This window comes from Pyxicephalus adspersus, chromosome 12, assembly GCF_032062135.1.
Source record: "Pyxicephalus adspersus chromosome 12, UCB_Pads_2.0, whole genome shotgun sequence".
Taxonomy (NCBI): Eukaryota; Metazoa; Chordata; class Amphibia; order Anura; family Pyxicephalidae; genus Pyxicephalus; species Pyxicephalus adspersus.
In genome coordinates, this window is record NC_092869.1 from 20,382,812 (window position 1) to 20,402,461 (window position 19,650).

The 19,650-nt window shown below is 36.9% G+C and overlaps 1 protein-coding gene across 5 annotated transcripts in view; it reads left to right on the forward strand.

Annotated features, from left to right (window-relative positions):
• The window catches only part of CADM3 (cell adhesion molecule 3), a 273,426-nt gene that overhangs the window by 231,791 nt on the left and 21,985 nt on the right, over positions 1–19,650 (forward strand). The window lies entirely within an intron of this gene.

Consider the following 19,650-nt stretch of genomic DNA (forward strand, 5'->3'; position numbering starts at 1 on the left):
ACTTTGGACCATTTTTGGTCATTTAGAAGGAAGTAGTTTATGCATGCATGGCAAAATATCTTGGAAGGTTGCAGAGCACTCTGTAAACTTAAATGTTTACCCTTTCTGACTTCGAGTTGACTTTCTGTTAGTGAAAAGTAGAAGCTCTGGAAACCAAAATGGCTGATGCCAGCTTATAAATTATATTGTTGAAAATAATCAAGCAAAATTTTCAAGGTTGGCAACTGTCACCTCATGTCTTTGGGTATTGTTTTACTTTTGTAAATCTATGTGTTTTTATTTTTTTTTTTAGCCGAGTTATATTGTGATAAAAAAAAAAAAAATGTGAAAATGTTTATCGCTGGTGCAAACTTTGCTTGTTTTCAATTACATGGATATCTGTAATGCTGAGACAATACCTGTGAGCACAGAGAATGCATTTTAAAAGAAGAAGACTTTGTCGTTTTTTGGTGCTTTTAGAGACTACATTGGTAAGAGAAACAATAATGGAAGGTAATCACCTATTTAAACAAAATCCAGGCAAGTAGGGAATTCACCAAATCCCGTCTAGGTAAAAATGAAACTTTACTCAGGTCTGTAGTGCAAAATGTGTTTCTGAGTTTTACAGCACGGGAAATAACTATTGAACACATAGTTACATAGTAGGTTAGGTTGAAAAAAGTCCATTAAGTTCAACCACTAGGGAAATAAACATATCCCAGATATAAAACCCAATAAGACATAGTTGGTCCAGAGGAAGGCAAAAAAGCCCTGGTACAATTTGCTTCAACAGGGGAAAAAAATCCTTCCTGATTCCATGAGGCAATCAGATGTTCCCTGGATCAACAGTCACTGTTATCTTAACTTTAAATCCTTAATACCAAGTTATATTCTGTCCTTCTAGAAAAACATCCAGATTTTCTTAAAGCAATCTATAGTAGTTGCTGAAACTACTTCCTGAGGGAGCCGATTCTACATTTTCACAGACCTTACAGTGAAGAATCCCTTACTTATCCGGAGATTAAACTTCTTTTCCTCCAGACGCAAAGAGTGCCCTCTTGTTCTTTGTAATGATCTCAAAGTGAATATTGGGGAAGAGAGTTCTCTATATGCACCATTTATATGTTTATACAGGGTGATCATATCCCCCCTTTATACGTCTCTTTTCAAGGGAGAATAGATTCAGTTCAGCTAGTCTCTCCTCATGGCTGAATTCCTCCATTTTATTTATTAGTTTAGTTGCCCTTCTCAGAATCTGAATGTTCAGATGAGCACCATTGGAACCATAATCCAGAAATCAACCAGGTGCTTCTCGCAAGATTTCTGACAGAGGAGTCACAAAATAATCAGAAGAGTTGTACAAGGATCACTCAATTAGAGCTTCAGAAAGACCTGGAAATAGCAGTTACAAATGTTTCAAAGAAAACAATAGGAAATGCACTTAACTGACACGGCCTCTTTTCACGTTCACTGCTCAAGACTCCACTGCTTGAAAGAAAAAGCATATTGAAGCTTGTTTAAAGTTTACTGCATAATATTTGTAAAAGGACAATACTGGGAGAATATAGTCTGGTCATATGAGACTAAAATTGAACACTTTGAATGTCATTGCATACACCATGTTCTGAGGAAAAATGGCACTGCACATCACCCAAAAATCATGATACCAAAAGTGAAGTTTGGAGGGGGGAACATCATGGTGTGGGGCTCTAATTCAGCATATGGTACAGGTAGACTTCAGATAAATATTAAACAGATGATTGGAGAAATATAACAGGATATTCTTAACCCCCTTAGCATTCTAATTCTGTCAGTTTTTTGATGCAAAAAGTGATCCCATTTTTTTTGCATAGAAATTTTTGTTTATATTGTGGGCCAGTAATTCTTAGGATTAACTCCTGGGTATAATAATTATATTTATTTAATATATTATAATCATAAATTATAATATAATACATAATTATAAATCATAATTATAAAAAAATAATGAAATAATAGACCACAACAGTGTAATTTATCAAAAAAAAATATTTTATCAAAAATTTCTCACTGAAATTTTCCAAACAAGGGTGCAATATTATTGATAAATAATAATATAACTTAAATGCAGATTTTAGAAAAAAAAAATATTTTAATTTTTAGTAGACATCCCGAGTGTGGTAGATTTTGAAGCAGGGTGCTGCACAAAGTCCAACATCACAGTCAGGACAGTAGAACCTGGTTTCCCTGGGTTTCTACCTTCCTCTGTCATCGGTCTTTGAGCAGCAAACCACGCACATCCTTGTAGGTGCTGCCTTTTTCTGGGTTGGTGGGATGTATTCAGTGAAGTGACGACCGGTCAGGCGTTCTGGGTTGACAACGGTGGAAGCACGACGTCCAGGTCTATTCATAGCCACTGATGGTGTTTGGTGGTTCTTGACTATGGATTTGGAAACTTGCAAAATGAAGTCTGAATGATTCACAGGCCTCTGACTATTTTTTTCTACAGAATGTAGGCATTCCATAGGCACTGCTCAACTAGATGCCTGAAAATCATCTTGTAGTTCTTCCTCTGCTGTTTCCTCATCACTGGGTAGAATGTCATGGCTTGGTAAGCTCTGTCGACACCTCCCATGGTGTTGTTGTAGTCAATCACCACCTGTGGCTTCATCACTTCTTTTCCACATTTTGTGTGTACCAGAACGGTGGAGGCGTCATCGACAGTACTCATCAGGCACACATGTTTCTTGTCACACCATCTCAGGGCCATCATTTTGCCTTTGTGCCAGGCAACAATTTCTCCTGTCTTCAGCTTCCCTTTTGCAAACAATGATGGCAGGTTGCGCCGGTTAGCCCTAACGCTTCTATAGGCATCTGTTCTGTGTTGCAGAAGGAACTCATAAAGCTCAGGAGAGGTGTAGAAATTGTCAGTTATGCCACAATAGCCCTGATCTAGCAATGGCTCAATGAGGGATAGCACTGAATATGTTGCCAAACCATAATGGCTGTATCTGGGGTTGAACTGTGTCCCTTTTCCAGTGTACAGTATTGTATTCCAGATGTAGCCAGATGAGGATTCGCACAGCATATAGGTCCTCACACCAAATCGTGCCCTCTTTGACACAATGTACTGCACCCAGCTGAGCTTACCTTGTAAGCCATTAGACTTTCTTGCTGGAAATTTTTGTAGCACTTGCGCTAGCGAGATGCCTTTTGGATGCCATGCGGTCTCCAACTATCAGTCAGGAACAATCAAGGTCAAAGACAAAGTGATAAAATGATACATTCAGGAAGTGATTTATCAAAAGGTCAGATCAAGGTCAGGGCTAATAGTGGGCAAAATGTAAATCAGGGCACTGGGCAATGATGCTTGGTGCACCAAAATGTGTATTTATACTTTTATTATATGTTTTTATGTGTTTTTTACTGTAAAAATGTTTTTAAAGCAGCTTACATAGTAATCTGCTTTTAAATTTCCAGCCCCCTGTATCCATCACTCCATCGCATCACCCGGAGGCTGATCTTCGAGCAGTGAACAGTGAAGCGAGCAGCTGCAGTAAATTCCAGGGGTGATGCCAGCAGGAAATCGGCGCTGGCATCACCCCCGAAATTTACTATTGGTGATCGCATCTGCAGTTAGATGTGATGCACCATGCAGGGCATTGCTTGCGAATATGTTGACCTGCAATGAGGTTTACGGCTCCTGGGTTTACAACTGAGTTTGCTAAGCGCTCTGGAAGGCTAACCATACAGTTATAGATTGCAAGTCTGAAAGAGCCCTTAGTCTTTAAATCTGGGATTGTGGTTACTTAAAACAAAAGCAATTCGAAGATGGATGGATTAACTCCTACCTGCCTCTTTTTAACACTTTTTTGTGGTTCCATTACCCCACTGTACGCTCACTCTCATCTCAACTACACCTTCATTCATTTGGAAGTACAATGCCTCTTACCTGTGTTTATCTTCCCTGAGGCAAAACTTTTTGGCAAAACACATTGGGCCAGATTTATTAACGTTCTCCAAGACTGGAGATAATACATTTTCATCTGTGAACCTAGGAGATCCAATGAACTTGGAATGGATCTGGTCCAGCTATGAAAAAAATTGCTAACAAATGGCAAATGAGTTTAAAAATATTTTCCAGTTTTGCTGAATCATCTGGATTCACTGATAACAGTGTTTCCTTTGTTACATTATCCCACCACAAAATGGGTTACATTTTGATTTATGTAGGTGGCAGGTTAACTCTGTCTAGTAAAACACAATAATATATTTGCAAAAAAACACTGCTTTCCCCTCCTTTGAATCTTTGGAGACAACTCTAAAAACTTGGAGGATAAGCTGGAAATTCCAGTCAGATCAAATCAATATGCATAGTTCACACTGTATTTCTTATTCACCCTACTGTTTGATTAAATATTACATAGGATTTAATAGGGTTTATTAAGAGACTCTTTAACCTAGTTACATTCAGACTTATTGATACTCTACTTTTCCAATAATCTCCCACTTTTTCAGTGCTTCTAATATAAAATATCCAGAGATTGCAGGTCAAAAACATGTGGCCTTTGCAATACAGTCACTTACCATAAATACTGTCACATAATGGAGTTAATTTCTACCCTGATGTCCTGACACCAGTGGAAATCTTGTAGATTAGTAGCTGCTGTGATAGAGAAAGGAGCTCTGGGGAACTCTGGGGAACAGAGATGTGTTGGTAAGGTGATTGTAGACTATATACTAATCCTGTCACTTTGTTCTTTTTAGGCTGTATGGCAGGGTATGGCATTATGCCTGCTAAGAGATTGTAACATGATCATATACTTTAGGTGCTCACAACAATAGGTGCCTACGTGTACCTATCCAATATTAACAGCCGATTGATTGTAAATAATGATCGAAAGTACGCAAAGTAAGTCGTGTTATGTCCGCAAACAATTGAGCAAATCCAATCTGGAGCACTCATCAACCCTGTCATTCACCATACTACATATTTGGAAAAGCAGAATATCATACATGTATGTGTTGTATTTTGGAACCTCCGTTTAAATTATTAGAAAATGGACTGAATCATTTGGTCAAAAACAAACTACAGATACAGGGCATCTGCTTATGTGTGCCAGGCTCTATTCCATGACCAAGGGTAGCTTACAATATCTGCAAATAATAATGGTATTGAGTTCCAGGTTGTCATCCTGCCAGCTAGTCCAATGCAGCTGGGTTCACATTGTTGCCACTGCTTGGCTTGCAAATTCTTGTTGGTAAACTGATAACTTATTTACTTGCATTTTACCAACTTTGAATTCATTTACCTATGGCTAAACTGCTATGAGAGTATTGTAACAGTTTGCTAGAGCTCTAAGAGTACCTGCAGATGGGCAGCTTCTCTGTCCTCAGTCTTATTGTGTCTTCTTTATGATATTTGGTCTGATATTATTGTGATTTTAAAACTGACCTCAATAACTACAATTTGACTGTACAATCAATTCCTATAATTGTTAAACAAATATGTAATGCAAGATCCCACCATCCTCCTAAAGCGAATAGTGGGTTAGGCAGCTCCTCTCACTACATGGATTTCTCTGAATTCAAAAAAGATATGCACAGGGAATGTACAGACTCTAAATTTAGGCGGAAAGCTCTGGCATCGATCTCCAGCCTTTTCATTTTCACTGTAGCTGTTGGTCAGTTCATTTGTCCTATGTCACAATTCCAGACCAGCATGACCAGACTTTTGGATTTGCTGTCAGCTCTAAAGGGCTGTGATTTTTCTGCCACTTCCAGCCACAAAATAAAGCTAAAACCTCTGTGCCATTGAGGGGGTGAGAAATTAAAATAAGAATACAACAGGGCAGGATAAAATCCGTGTAGCGACAGATCTCAGACAATCGCTTAATCCCCAGTTGATTCTGCTTCAAAGTCTTATCGCAGGTACAAGGTCGGACTTTCTCAGTTTTGTGATGCTGTATTCCCAGTCTGTCTTTTATCTCCAGGCCAGCTTCCTTTATTCAGTTATCTTTACTTCCACCTTTTTTGTCTTTCTTTTTCCTCTAGCTGATTTTCATCAACTGCCTCTTTGCCTTTCTTTTTTTCAGAAAAGCTAAAAATGTAATATTTAAAACAAAAATTTACATAGACCAAGGTCTTGGTGTATATGACATTTAGGGCTGTGATTTATTTACTGTATAGTGTTTATTGATCATTACCAAGGGACAGCAGCTAGTACCAAAGCACCAAATGAATACCTTCATTCTACATACTTGCTTATCAAGCCAGAACACATTATTACGGTAAACCAAACAGTGTGGCTAATTTAAAAGAATCCAGAATGTTTTTATTAACATAATTTTGTCACAGTAATGTATATATGTATGTATATATATATATATATATATATATATATATATTTATTATGTGTGTCTCATTTTGTTTGGTCAGTCTTCTGATCCAGGCAGCACTACCAGACAGCATAGCTTAGTTGGTGACCTCATTGTTTTCCAGTCCAGTTAAAATGGGACTTAAAACACACACAGACAGTAATTTTATGTAGCATGTGAAAGGCTAAAAACCACCTCTTTATGACCATCTGTGCACTCCTCGGGGTGGTCATTGGGACAGGAAGAGTCACTGTTTGAGACCCACTTTAAGAAGAAGTAAATCTTGGTCAGGGGCCAATGCACAGCCTGTTAGATGGGTAATAAAAAACATAATAATGAGAATATATATATAGAGCATTTTTATAATGAATACAAAACACCATTTTTGTGTTTAATCCCTGCCTAAATGGCATTACAGATAATTCAGTATAACAGAAGATATGTTTTTATATTAGCTGTGTTTACAAATACATTTAAGTTTGTAAAGCAGATCTCCCCACTACCCTCATGCCACACAGCCCTCTAATTTATGGATAAATAAAAAACCTCCTAAAAAGCTCCTAATATGGTTGAGTGAGGTGTGATACCTTCAATCTTCTGGACAGCAGTGGAGAAGGGCTCATTTTTAGTTGTCCATGTCACTGTGTGGGTAACGTGGACACATCCCAAAAGCTATCCAGGGGCATACTTCATGCGGAATCCAAAGGAAGTGTAATGACATCATCATGGAGTAACTGCTCAGCACAGGCACACACTGCAGTGCTTTTGAAGCCCTTCTTGTCAAATTGCTTTCTGCATGTCTTTTTATTTTTTTTATATTTATCCCTTCATATGCGCATGTCTTTCATGTGATTCTGTTTGATTTATTGGCCCGATTTATTAAAACTCTCCAAGGCTGGAGAGGATACACTTTTGTCAGTGGATATAGGTGATCCAAAAAAACTTGAATGGATCTGGTCCAGGATTGAAAAAATTTGCTAACAAAAAAATATATTCCAGGTTTGCTGGATCACCCAGGTTCACTGAAGAAAGTGTAGCCTCTCTAACTTTGGAGAACTTTAATAAATCAGGCCTTGTGTCGAGATGAAGCACCTTCAGAAGTTGTGTCATTCTGATTTGGCAATTGAAAAATGGCTAAGGACTCCAAACCCTGAAGATAACCAAGCAAAGAAGTCACTGAAAGATGTCAGTGACTTTGGAAGGGAAGTCAGTCATAATGTGCAAGCATGCCAAGCATAATTTTAAAACAAAAATACCTAGCAGAATATGCTATCAATTTATTTACCTAAAGGAAAAATACATCTTTATATACTTTTCTTGCAACAATAATTTGACTTTCTAGAATGTAAAAACTATTTTCTGTTATGCTTGTTTGAGATCCTAAAGTTTCCACTGTACACAGAAAGTGTGGATTTTTGCCAAGCAGCACTGCAGAAATAGTATAATGCTGCGACTAGTCAATAGGAAACTAAATGATTTTGTTTATTTTATTTTTTTTGGAAATATGTATGAAAGTGAATCCTAAATTTTTCAAAGTGTGTGCTAGATTTTTTTTTTTTATGTGGAGTTTATAATTATATATTGTGGATATATATTATGTGTATTTATTGGAGCCATATTAGTTCATTACATTTGCAGAATTTACTTCCTGGTTTGTAATTTTGCTCAGTGTTTTTTGCCTTACTGTTTCCTGTTTTCACATATTGTCACATCTAACACTGAAAACAATGTGCTTTGCTGTGTTGCTAAGATTTATCTTGGCAGTTGTTAATCAGCAAGGCTTTACAGCTGCTATCAAATATAGTTAGTAAGTAGCAAAAAAGCACTGGGCAAAAAGGTGATTAGGATGCATATTTTAAAATTGCATTTTAGTGCAATAACACAAATATGGTACAGCAAGAATATAACAGTATAACATATTATCAACCCTAAAGTGTATCTATAGTCCAAAAAATTTTTCATTTGGGAAGAGTTTGAATTTCTGAAATACATATATTGGACTGGCTTTACCTATCAAAATATATGGTCATTTTCCATACAGTCCTCAAATTCATGGAACCTTGCCAGATAGCAGAGACTTTGGTGAAGTGTCTGCTTTCTGCTGCAGTTAAGCAATACAGCTTGTTCATCTTCCCATCAACAGTCTGTGACTTGACAATGAATGTAACTATGGCTTTATCTGTAGACAGTTGAAGATTTTTTTAAATGTTAGTGTAGACTTAACAAAACCTTTAGAGAAATAAATAGTGTACATATATTATGTTACTGTTCCGCTTTACTGTTTCACATTTGTCACAAAGGTAGGATCACATTTTATATATATTTTATATATATTGTCACAACACAGCAGGTTCCAACAAAGGCTAAATACAGACACATCAGTCTTTGTCCCAGTGGAACCTACAGTGTCCCCACCACAACAGGGACAGCTTTGGGTCAGAAAGCATGGAAGAAACAAAATCACTTAAGGAAATAAAAAAGAAATAAGGAAAAAATCCCTGATACGTATAAAAAACATATTGAGTAAATCCCAGAAGGCAAGTCTTTCTTAGGCACAAAATCTCCTTGAAATACTGTTTAACTAAGTTCAGAACCATTTTTGTAATGTGAGTCACTTTAAACAAGTCCATGTATACTTTTTGTTTTGTATGAGTACCCCACATATGGACAGATTCCCCTATTCGTGTAACTCAAGCATGTCAATGGAGCTGTATTCGATAAATAGCAGTGCTATAATAAATAACATATAACTAAGATACTCAGATGTCTTATGTATCTTTAGGAGCCAGGTCTAATGTCAGTTCTTTTACCATCAACAACTTCTACTTGATCAGTGCCATATCTGTACTTCTAGGGCAATCTGACTTTGCATGTAAGTAACATTTTTAAAAGAGGTAAAAAAGTAATCTCCACTTCCCTTCATTAGGCTGCATAAAAAAAACATCCCTTATATTAAAGAAGCTTTGTTATATTTATGATACAAAGCTTGGTGATTGACAAATAAAGTTTATTTCCCCTAATATTGTGTATACTACATACTGCTTTAAGAAACCGAATAGATGGGAAAAAAAAGGTATACATATTAGTAAAGCTGAACTCCAGCCTTACTTTAAATCTTGCGCAGTTGTATAGGCTCCTCTCTTTTACTGAAATTGCTTACTCTAATTTCACTGCACACTGTGCCCTTCTTACAGTTTGTATTGTAAGCTGCAGCAAGACAGACAGGACATTCATTTTTTTTGGCTGAAGGCCCTTCATCATCATTTAGTCATTTCCCCCACAGCCTTATGGTCCCTAATCGGCCCCTTTAATTTATGAATTTCAATTCTTTTAATCATGACATCTCTAGTATCATACATGGGCTTTAATTTGCTTCCTGTTTTCACTAAGCTATGACAGCACCCTGTTGGCCATGATCTTCCTGATTTGCAAAGAGATGGCTACTGATGATACCATTAGGTCTAAAGTATGTAAACAGATTTTATTTAATAATTTCATTAGCATGCTGAAGAGTGAAGAAAGGAGGATCCAAGAAACCAGGGACTGACAACATTTCTAAGACTCAGGGCGATCTGGCTGCCAAACTGGCAGTCCCGTCCTGCAGCTCAAAGATGTAAAAGCAATGTTACAGACTGGTTCATGCCTCAAAGACTGGTACCTATGTTTAGAAACCTGTGCTGTACTGGAAAAATGATCTACTTGAAAGGTCTAGTAAATCCCCCTTTGTTGTTGCTCCAATCTAAACTAAAATCAATGGGCCTGATTTATTAAAGCTCTCCACAACTGGAGTGGATACACTTTCATCAATGAACCTGGGTGATCCAAGAAACCTTGAATGGATTTTGTCCAGGATTCAAAACATTTGCTAACAAATAGCAAATGGCTTTAACCTCCCTAGCGGTTCATTTCATTCCAGTTTCATGTGTAAAAGCGGTACATGGTTTTTAATGAACATTTATTTTACAGTATAATATAATAGTATGAGTATAATAAAGTTTAAAACACAAAATCATATAAAAATAATAAATTGAATAAATTAAAAAATCTATATATTTAAAACATTTTTTTTAAATTTTTTAAAATTAAAAAAAAAATCATATTATACTTATACTATTATATATACTGTAAAATAAATCTTCTTGAAAACAATCTATTGATTTTACACATATAAATCCAATATATTCCATTCAAAAAAGTTATTTTGTATTGAATGCAATACAAATGGATTTTGAATTTTCCGCCCCGAACCTACACACGCACCAACGTCACCGGGAACTCCCCGGTGACTCATTGGGTGCAGAAGCTGACCGGAGGAAGAAGAAAGAACACAGAGATTGCGGTGATGGACAGCGCAGGGCACCGGCCGATCAGGAAAGGCTGTATTTACTAACCTTCCCATAGGTTTACCTACCCAAGTGTGACTTGGGGTTACCGCTTTCAGCAACTTTTTTCGACTTTTTTCTAACCCACTCGGGGTTACCACTAGGGAGGTTAAGAAATCAATTCCAGGTTTGCTGGATCACCCAGCTTCACTGATAAAAGTGTATCCTCTCCAGGCTTGGAAAGCTTTATTAAATCAGGCCCAATGTTCCAAACCTTTTGGAAATATTTAGTATTTTTTTTATTTTGAGAAACGCTGCATTACATTTAAAAACTCTTGTCCTGATAAACATCACTAGTAAGTATTGGCAGCTTATGCATATTCTTTAGATGGAGTACAGCAGTGCCTGCAAAGTTGTCAATAAATCTCTGTTAACAGATAGAATTCACTAATGAAAAAAACTAGATTGTATATTATGGCTTTTTTATTCCGGGAACCTGCTGTATGTTATCCAAGACAGGCTTCTTCTGCAAAATGCTTGAACCATTTTTACTGTTACTGTGACCTTGTGGACATACACAAGGCCTGTACATTAGCAGTTGCCTCTTTTTGTGTGAATTTCTTTAGCAAACTATGCGTAATTACTGAAGTATTGACTTGTTTGATCTTCTTATGATCCAAGAACTCTTAGCAGTTTTCTCAGTTAAAAGCATTGATTGTCTTATCCTTATTCTTTATGGTCCATCTTTCACAGTCATATATGAGCCAACATAAAGATCTTAGTTCGGCGTCAATGCATTTTTGTTGACAGTGTGGTATCTATACTCTTGAGGACAGAATTAGAGGGAAAAACATATAGGGAGTGACAACAGTGCACAATATTTACAGTCTCATATATAGGGCACTTTCCTTTTTAGGCCCTCACATTATAATCTGTTCAATTTATATGTCCAAACTGTCACCCTCTAATCAACCATACCAATTGTATTCAACCAATAATAATACAGCTCCAAAAACCATTTTGCTAATTATAAAGACCCATTCATACCAGATTTTAGTACATTGCACTATATGCGTGTTATATAGTGTTATGTTGCATGTGGCATGCTGTGGCATTATTATTATTATTAAACAGGATTAATATAGCACCAACATATTACGCGGCACTGTACATTAAATAATGGCATGTTGTATTTCAAAAATAGAGTGGACTGTAATACACCTCAACACACACACAGACAGAAAAACAAAATAGGTGCTCTCTGCATATTTTTACAGCACCATGCACAGGACATGTGCTTTGCAGTTCACCAACACATATAATGTACATTGCTGAAAAACAATTGGTGTAAATAGGCTCTAAAATATTCTTCCACATCTTCAAGATCCCCCTGCAGAAACAGTTTTCAAATTTACTGATCTCACAATTCCCAACTGACAACCCGCCAATTTAATGTGAAATTCAGTATTCTTGCTCAAAACATTTTTTCATCATTTGTCTCTTGCATCTAAAACGCAGCCAGTTCTCATTCCTCCTGATCCGTTTAATTCTAATGTTGCTGGGTAATTATCATTCTTTCTCATTATCTCTTTTTAAACTAATTATACTGCCATCCTTAGCCAAACAAAGCATCAAAAGATAGGGAGCTTGAATGAGCGGTCTTCCTGAATATTCATAAGTTTACAAACAGTGTTATCATAAGAGGTTACGTAAAGATCAGGAAGAAATATTTCTGCTAAGCATCTTGGTTATGATGGAGACATTAGACATAAGATTATTAAATAATTTTTTAATTTCATGTGTTAATTAGTGGTAAACATGTCAAGCTCGTTTTAAATATTAGGTTTGCAAAAACGACGGCTATGTATCTGCTGCAATGTCGAGCGTCTCCAATTCAAATTGAACCTAAGAAACAGTGACTGTAGTGGTGATCATACTATTGAAGTCTGTTTTATGTATTCTAAAGCAATTCTGTATCAAAAGGAAAATATACCCACAAAAATGCCAGCCACTGCTGCTACCTAGAGAGTACGGTTCACTATTTTTACTGAACAGAACCACCTGTTTGCAAGTCAGGTGGTAATGCTCTATGCCATTATTCACCTAAAATAGCATTCTGTGAGAACAATATATGCTTCAGGTCTCTCAATATATGTAGATAGTTGAACATGTGTCCTAATGTTGATAATGAGAATACTGGTTAAAGGATCCTCTGAACTTTTCCCACTCAGGGTACCGGATAGGTTCTATTGCTAGAAAGACCCACCACACACTGATATCTCTCCTTGCTTTCCCTAAGCCGAGTTTCTTCGTTTTAATTGGGAATTCTAACCCTTTTTAAATTCCATATTGTATGATTTTGGAACTTGATTAGGTTTAAGTTCTTCCTCATCAGGGTTATGGACCTGGCGATTAGCTGAAACACTGCACCGTGGAGCATTGGGAACTCTTCTCAGTTTACTTTCTCCACACAGCCTCATATTAAATCTTTTGAGTAATCACTTACTGTTGCTCCTACAATTTTCCATTCATTATACCACTATGTATGATCAAGAGAACAAAGACAAAACTAGTCAGTACTCATATCTCTCTCTTAGAGAGCTGGATGCATCGCTGCAACTGAAGTATGGTTGTTCTAAATGTAGGAGACTTTAATTGTAGATGGAATTATTTTTTGCAGTGCAGAGCTAGTCTTTTAGAAGAACGTTAGTACCTAAAGGTAATATAGTCAACACGTCTGCAAATGGTCCTTTATTACATTAATGTTACATTAACGCTTAGTTCTTTACCTAACGGATTGAAGCATATCAGAGTATCTTTGCTAAATGAAAGTAATGAATCCAATGTTTAAATTTAAAGGTCATAGAGCCAATGTGTTGTAGAAGATCTTCTCTAGCAAAATATAATAAGGCAATGCATTTCAGGAAATCACTATTCTCTGAAAAATGTTGGCTTTGTTACCTTTATAACCCAAAACATGTCTACTGCTTGCACAACTAGCACTAGTTAGAAGAAACAGATACACAGTTTACAGTGTATCCACAATCTATTATTCATGATTCTGGCATCGACTTAATATAAAAGTGAACACATTTACAATTGACTTTGAAAAGACTGTACAAACATAAGCAAAACTAAACATAGTGGTTGATTTACTTTTTTCTATTTCATCAGTCGTGAATATGAGTCTTTGTACTTGAACTTAAATGCAGACATCTTCCTGACCACAGGAGAGAACTTTTCTTTCCTCAATTCACTAAGCTGAATTTAAGAGAATGTGTTAGCACTGTAGATTTTACCAAGCTAATGTTTAAATAATAATTTAATAAGTTTTCCTTTTTAGTGTTTTTATGTAATTTTTTATGTAAATGTTACAGTTTTACATGCTTGCTGTTCTTATTATTTTACTACATATTAAGACTTCTAGACATTTTTTGTTCACTGTATCCAGGCTTGTTCATGGTGTTTATGAAAAAGCAAATGTTGGAAGCATGTCATGCAGAGTCTACTGCATATTCATGCATTGTTCCTCATGTTATCAAGTGTATTGCATAGCAAGTGTATTCGCAGCCATGCAGAATAAAGGGCAAATGGGTTCTGGATCAGCCAGACTTTTTCATGAAGAACTGCTGAGATGAAGTATATTTTACCTGGTGAGTCCTTTGTTTTCAGTCAGTCAGACATGATATACGAGGCGGTGCTGAGAAGTTCCTGGCTTTGCCCAGGAAGAAGAGAGCCAGAGTTATGAAATAACACATTTATTCAACATATTCCCCCCTGAGACTGATGCACTTGGTACAGTGTAGTTGCAGCTTTTCTAGACTGTTCAAATTAAAGTCCTTTGGTTGGGCCTGCAAACCAGCTCTCAGCAGCATCTTTGACTTTAGAAATGTCCTCAAAACATGGCCCCTTTATGTGTTTCTGAACGTTGGCAAAAAAAAAAAATCCCTTGGTCAACTTTCCATGGCGTTTCGTCTTAATTGCCTACTTCAGTTGGTTCAGGAGGTTAGCATAATACTGTCCGGTGATAATAGAGCCCTGAGGTAGGTAGTCCACCAATAGAATACCGTCTTTGTCCCAGAAAACGGATGCCATGACATTTTTGGCCGATTTCTGGGTTCAGAACTTCTTTGGCCGTTGGGACCCACTGGGGCGCCATTCCTTTGACTGTACCTTGGTTTCAGGATCATAGATGTGAAGCCAGGTTTCATCCTCAGTCACTAACCTAGCCAGAAAGTCCTGTGCAGCTTCATAATGGGCCAAAACAGCTTTGGATTCTTCAACTCGTTTCTTCTTCTGATCACTGTTCAAACATTTCGGCACCCACTTCGCTGAAAGCTTGCGCATTCCTAGGATAGTGGTGATAACAAACCCAACTCGTTCCCGTGAGATGTCAAGTATCTGGGCTTTCTTTTTTGCGGATATTCGCTGGTCCTCAATATTCAGCTCATGGACAGCATCGCAGGTTGCCGGGTCAGTTGAGGTTGGGGGGTGCCCACTGCGGGGCTCATCTTGAACGGTGAAATGTCCAGTCTTGAAACAAGATATCCAGGTTTTGACAGTGCTGTAGGAGGGACAATTCTCCCCAGTTTTGTGACATCCCAGTGTGAATGTCCATTGCTGACTTTCCCTGGAGAAACAACAACTTCATGATGGCCTGTAACTCCAAAGACGTGAAACTTGCTCTCACTAAAAGAAAAAACTGTTTTAGGAACCTCAAAGACCTACAATTGGCACAGTTACATACTAAGATATTAGTGTGTCATATGCCCCCAGACTCATTTTTCTATTTCATCTGGAAGGGGGCAAAGCCAGGAACTTCTCAGCACCCCCTCATGCGTATATATATATATATATAAATATATATATATATTAGACGGAAAAATATGGAAGATATTTGGCATCATGTACATCAATTAACCATGGAAATAAAGGGCCTGGATAAGGATGTAAGTAAATGGATTGCTGTATATTTGTAGCTTTTTATTTGAGATCCAAGGCTGGAGTTCTTAGGCTGACAACACAGTGCCTCTGCTGTAATAAGTTTCTACCAAGATTTTCTTCTTAGTCTGCTGGAATATAGGACTTTACCTATCCACCCCCCCCCCCCCACCCCACTTCCTAACCCTCTCTGCTCCATCATGCTGTATATAGGGAAAGAGTTCCTATTAATGTTGGTGTTACAAGGAGTAATAAAAATGTTTCCTGCTACAGGAACAAGACAAGAGAAATAATGCTGAGTCATGAAACAGGGATATAGGCCCTGATTTATTAAAGTTCTCCAAGGCTGGGGAGAATAAACTTTCATAAGTGAAGCTGAGTAATTGAGCAAACCTGGAATGGATTTCCTAAAATCAAGCTATTCGTTAGCAAATTTTTTCAATCCTGGACCAGATCCATTTCAAGTTTGCTGGATCAACCAGCTTCACTGAAGTATGTTCTCTCCAGCCTTGGAGAACTTTAATAAATTAAAGCCATAGTGTTTTTTGGACACGCCCTTTAACCTCCCTAGCGGTTCATTTCTTTCCGGTTTTATATGTCTAAAAGCGGTACATTGTTTTTCATAAAAAATTATTTTACAGTATAATGTAATAGTATGAGTATAATAAAGTTTAAAAAACAATAAATTGAATGAATTAAAAAATCTATATATTTAAAAAAAATGCTTTAAAATAAATGTTCTTCAAAACAATAGACTGCTTTTACACATATATATCCAATGTATTGCATTCAATACAGTTATTTTGTATTGAACGCAATACAAATGGATTTTGAATTTCCCACCCCGCCGGCAAGGTACACATGCACCGACGTCACCGGGAACTCCCCGGTGACTCATCGGATGGAGAAGCCGGCCAGAGGAAGAAGAAAGAAGACGGAGATCGTGGCGATGCACGGCGCGGGACGCCAGTGAATCAGGTAAGCGCTCTATTTACTAACCTTACCATAGGTTTACATACCCCAAGTGTGACTCGGAGTTACCACTTTGAGCAACTTTTTTCTACCCCAAGTCAGACTCGATGTTACCTCTAGGGAGGTTAAAAGAATCCTGTTCTAAAAGATATATGCAGGTTGTAATTGCTGACGTTTTCCTTAAAATACTAGTTGCCTTATTCTGATACTTGATGATCCTGTAAATTCAGTAATTTCTATGTTACTGGCGTGAAAAAAGGGGACAGATCAAGAGTTCAGACTTGCAGTTTAAAACAACCAAGCAACTATCGTTTTCAAAAGACGGTCAATCAAAGCCTACATATTGCTCTCAGTATAGGTTTCCTTTAATAGAGTCAATCCTGGCCAAGCTTAAAAGACTTAATACAGTGCAGCTTATTAACTAGAATTACAGGATAGAGGCTCAGTTCATTGTATTGGTTTTGACAGTTTAATGCAAGCATAGAGAAAGTTCCCATACAGAAACATCAGTCACAGTGTGAGTGTTTTTATGTATTTTTGACGAAAAGAAAGGTCATGATAAAATTCCAGGTAAGGTTGCAAAAAGAGTTGAGATTATTAAAAAAAGGACTTGTCACTTGTGTGACAGGTTTTCATTTAGCTAATCGGGTTTTTTTTTTCTTGTTCACCAGGTAATAAATTTAAACCAGAGTTGTGTGACTGAGGAATAGGCAGCTTTTGCCATATTATGTTAGTTTTACCTCTGGGTTTACTTTCCTTTATGCCTGCATCTGCTTTCTCCTGTTAATTAATTAATATGTGTGTATGTATACATATATATTTATCATGGAAACTTCTACTTACAAAATGTAAAATAAGTGTTACTAAACATGACCGTGGCCACCACCATTTACAGTGACAGAGGTTGCTTCTCCTAGATTGGCTTCTATGCCTCCAGTAGTGGGTATGAAAATGGACTGTACAGCAAATTTTAATTTGTAAAAAAAAGGTAATTTGCTGAGCAGTACTACTAGCATTCTTAATTTGCTGGGCTAATCAGCTTGTTGCCTTTTTTGGAGCTGGCACTGTACAGCAGAATAGGATCAGCACCATGGATAGCTTATCATATCCTAACTAAATACAGTAAAATGTATAAAGTACTATTCTTGCACTTCTTGTAAATGATTTGATTAAAGCCCTAATTAGCAAGTTTGTTGCAGACCACAATTAAAACACACTGGGCTTAAATAATTCAAGCTCTCCAAGACTGAAGGATAGTTGGAAAATGTTTTTAATCCTTGACCAGGTCTTTTCCATGTTTTCCTGGATCACCCAGGTTCTCTTATGAAGCCTATAATTATTAAATTAGGTCCAACATTGGAACTACACTGTCAGAATGTAGCTCGGAAAACTAGGATTTATTCATCTTCATTGACCCCATCTTCCTTCCTTTCTTCAACAGAGTTGTTATTCAATCCCAAAGTTTTGGTGTTGCAGCTTACAAAAGGTTTAATATGTCCTCCCCTCACTCACATATCAGTGTTCAGGCATAGTAATTGGTTTCTCAAGGGGAGCACTGCATCCTAGGAGGTCACGTTACCACTACCCAAAAGCTGTAACAATTAGATTCATACCATGTAGCGTTCAACTCAAATTTTTTTTTTAAGCTGGAGTTCAACTAATCCTGCTCATGTTAACAGAAAATATTGGGTAAACTGTAAAAATGTATTCTGACAGGCCCCTGATGTGAGGGCTGATACACCATAAAGAATCATTTCTATCTTGAGCTGACACTCCATGAAAATAGTGCTCTATGTCTAGGACTGGTCCAGGTGCTTATATTGGAGACCATGAATAGTGCAGCCTGTAAACCCTGCTCTGGAGTAGGTAAAGTAAGTCAGAAGCACAGGATGTCTACATCTAAATACAGATATTTCCAGGTCAATATTAATTAGGAAGGGGAGAGGTTTAGGGATAAGTGTGATTTGTTTAAAAAGCCCACTTACCTTTCATCTTGAACAATTGGTTTTCTTCGTAAAGGGTTTGTGTTTCAGAAATTGCACTAGGGTTATATGATGTGGCAATTTAAATACAGATGCACTTGTCGAAGTTTTTCTTTAGTTCTCCTTTATTACAGAACTGCTCGTCCTTCTGAAGATAGTTCTATTACTGCATGATTTCAGCTACAATGTTTAGAAAGAAAAATGCAATAGCTTTGGAAAAATACAATTGCAGTAATACAGTTAAGAGATTGATTAGGAAATTTAGAACAATGTTTTGTGTTTTTGTGCCAAATTTAAAGTATGTTCATAGACTTTTTCACAAAAGTGCAATGTTGATTGTAATTTGCAAGCTCATTGCAGAAAGTTCTGAGATATTGTCATTTGTTTATCAATGCTCATAAAGATAAATCAATTTTTACATCTTGTACATTTAGTACCCTGAAAATTTATACCTTTTAATATTTTGAAGAGAACAAAAGAAAGGCTGCATGAAGTAATGTGCTACGTCTAAAATACAACTGCCTTATAGTACACAGCAAGAAATGTCATTCAGAAATATATGTGTAAAATGTTTAATGCCCTTAATAAATAAAATTGGGTAAGGAGAAAAGCGCTAGGTATTTCTAGGTGAGAATGAAAATGTAGCTTTTAATAGTCTGATTTAAAGAGAAAGTAAAAGCTATTTGCTATTGGCACATCTTTTGAGTTATTATTGACGATTTATTTGAAAGTAGTTTTCGCAATTACTTTTACTTTATTATATTCTGAAAAGACACTTATACCTTTATCCTAATTTTACTTAAATTCAAGTCCAGAAGAAGACTGGGTGAAGGTGTCAGTGACAACAAGAAAACTTGCTGATGTTGTTCTGCTAGATATTAGGTGTGAGGGTTTTAAAGGCCCGGGGAACCCTAGTACCTAGATTGAAGTACTGTGGGTTTTTCTGCACAGAATAGCAATTACCGTATTTTTCGGACCATAAGACGCACCAGACCATAAGACGCACCAGACCATAAGACGCACCAGTTTTTAGAGAAGGGAAATGAAGAAAAAAAAGATTCTGAAACAAATAGTGTCCTAAAATATTTTATATGCATT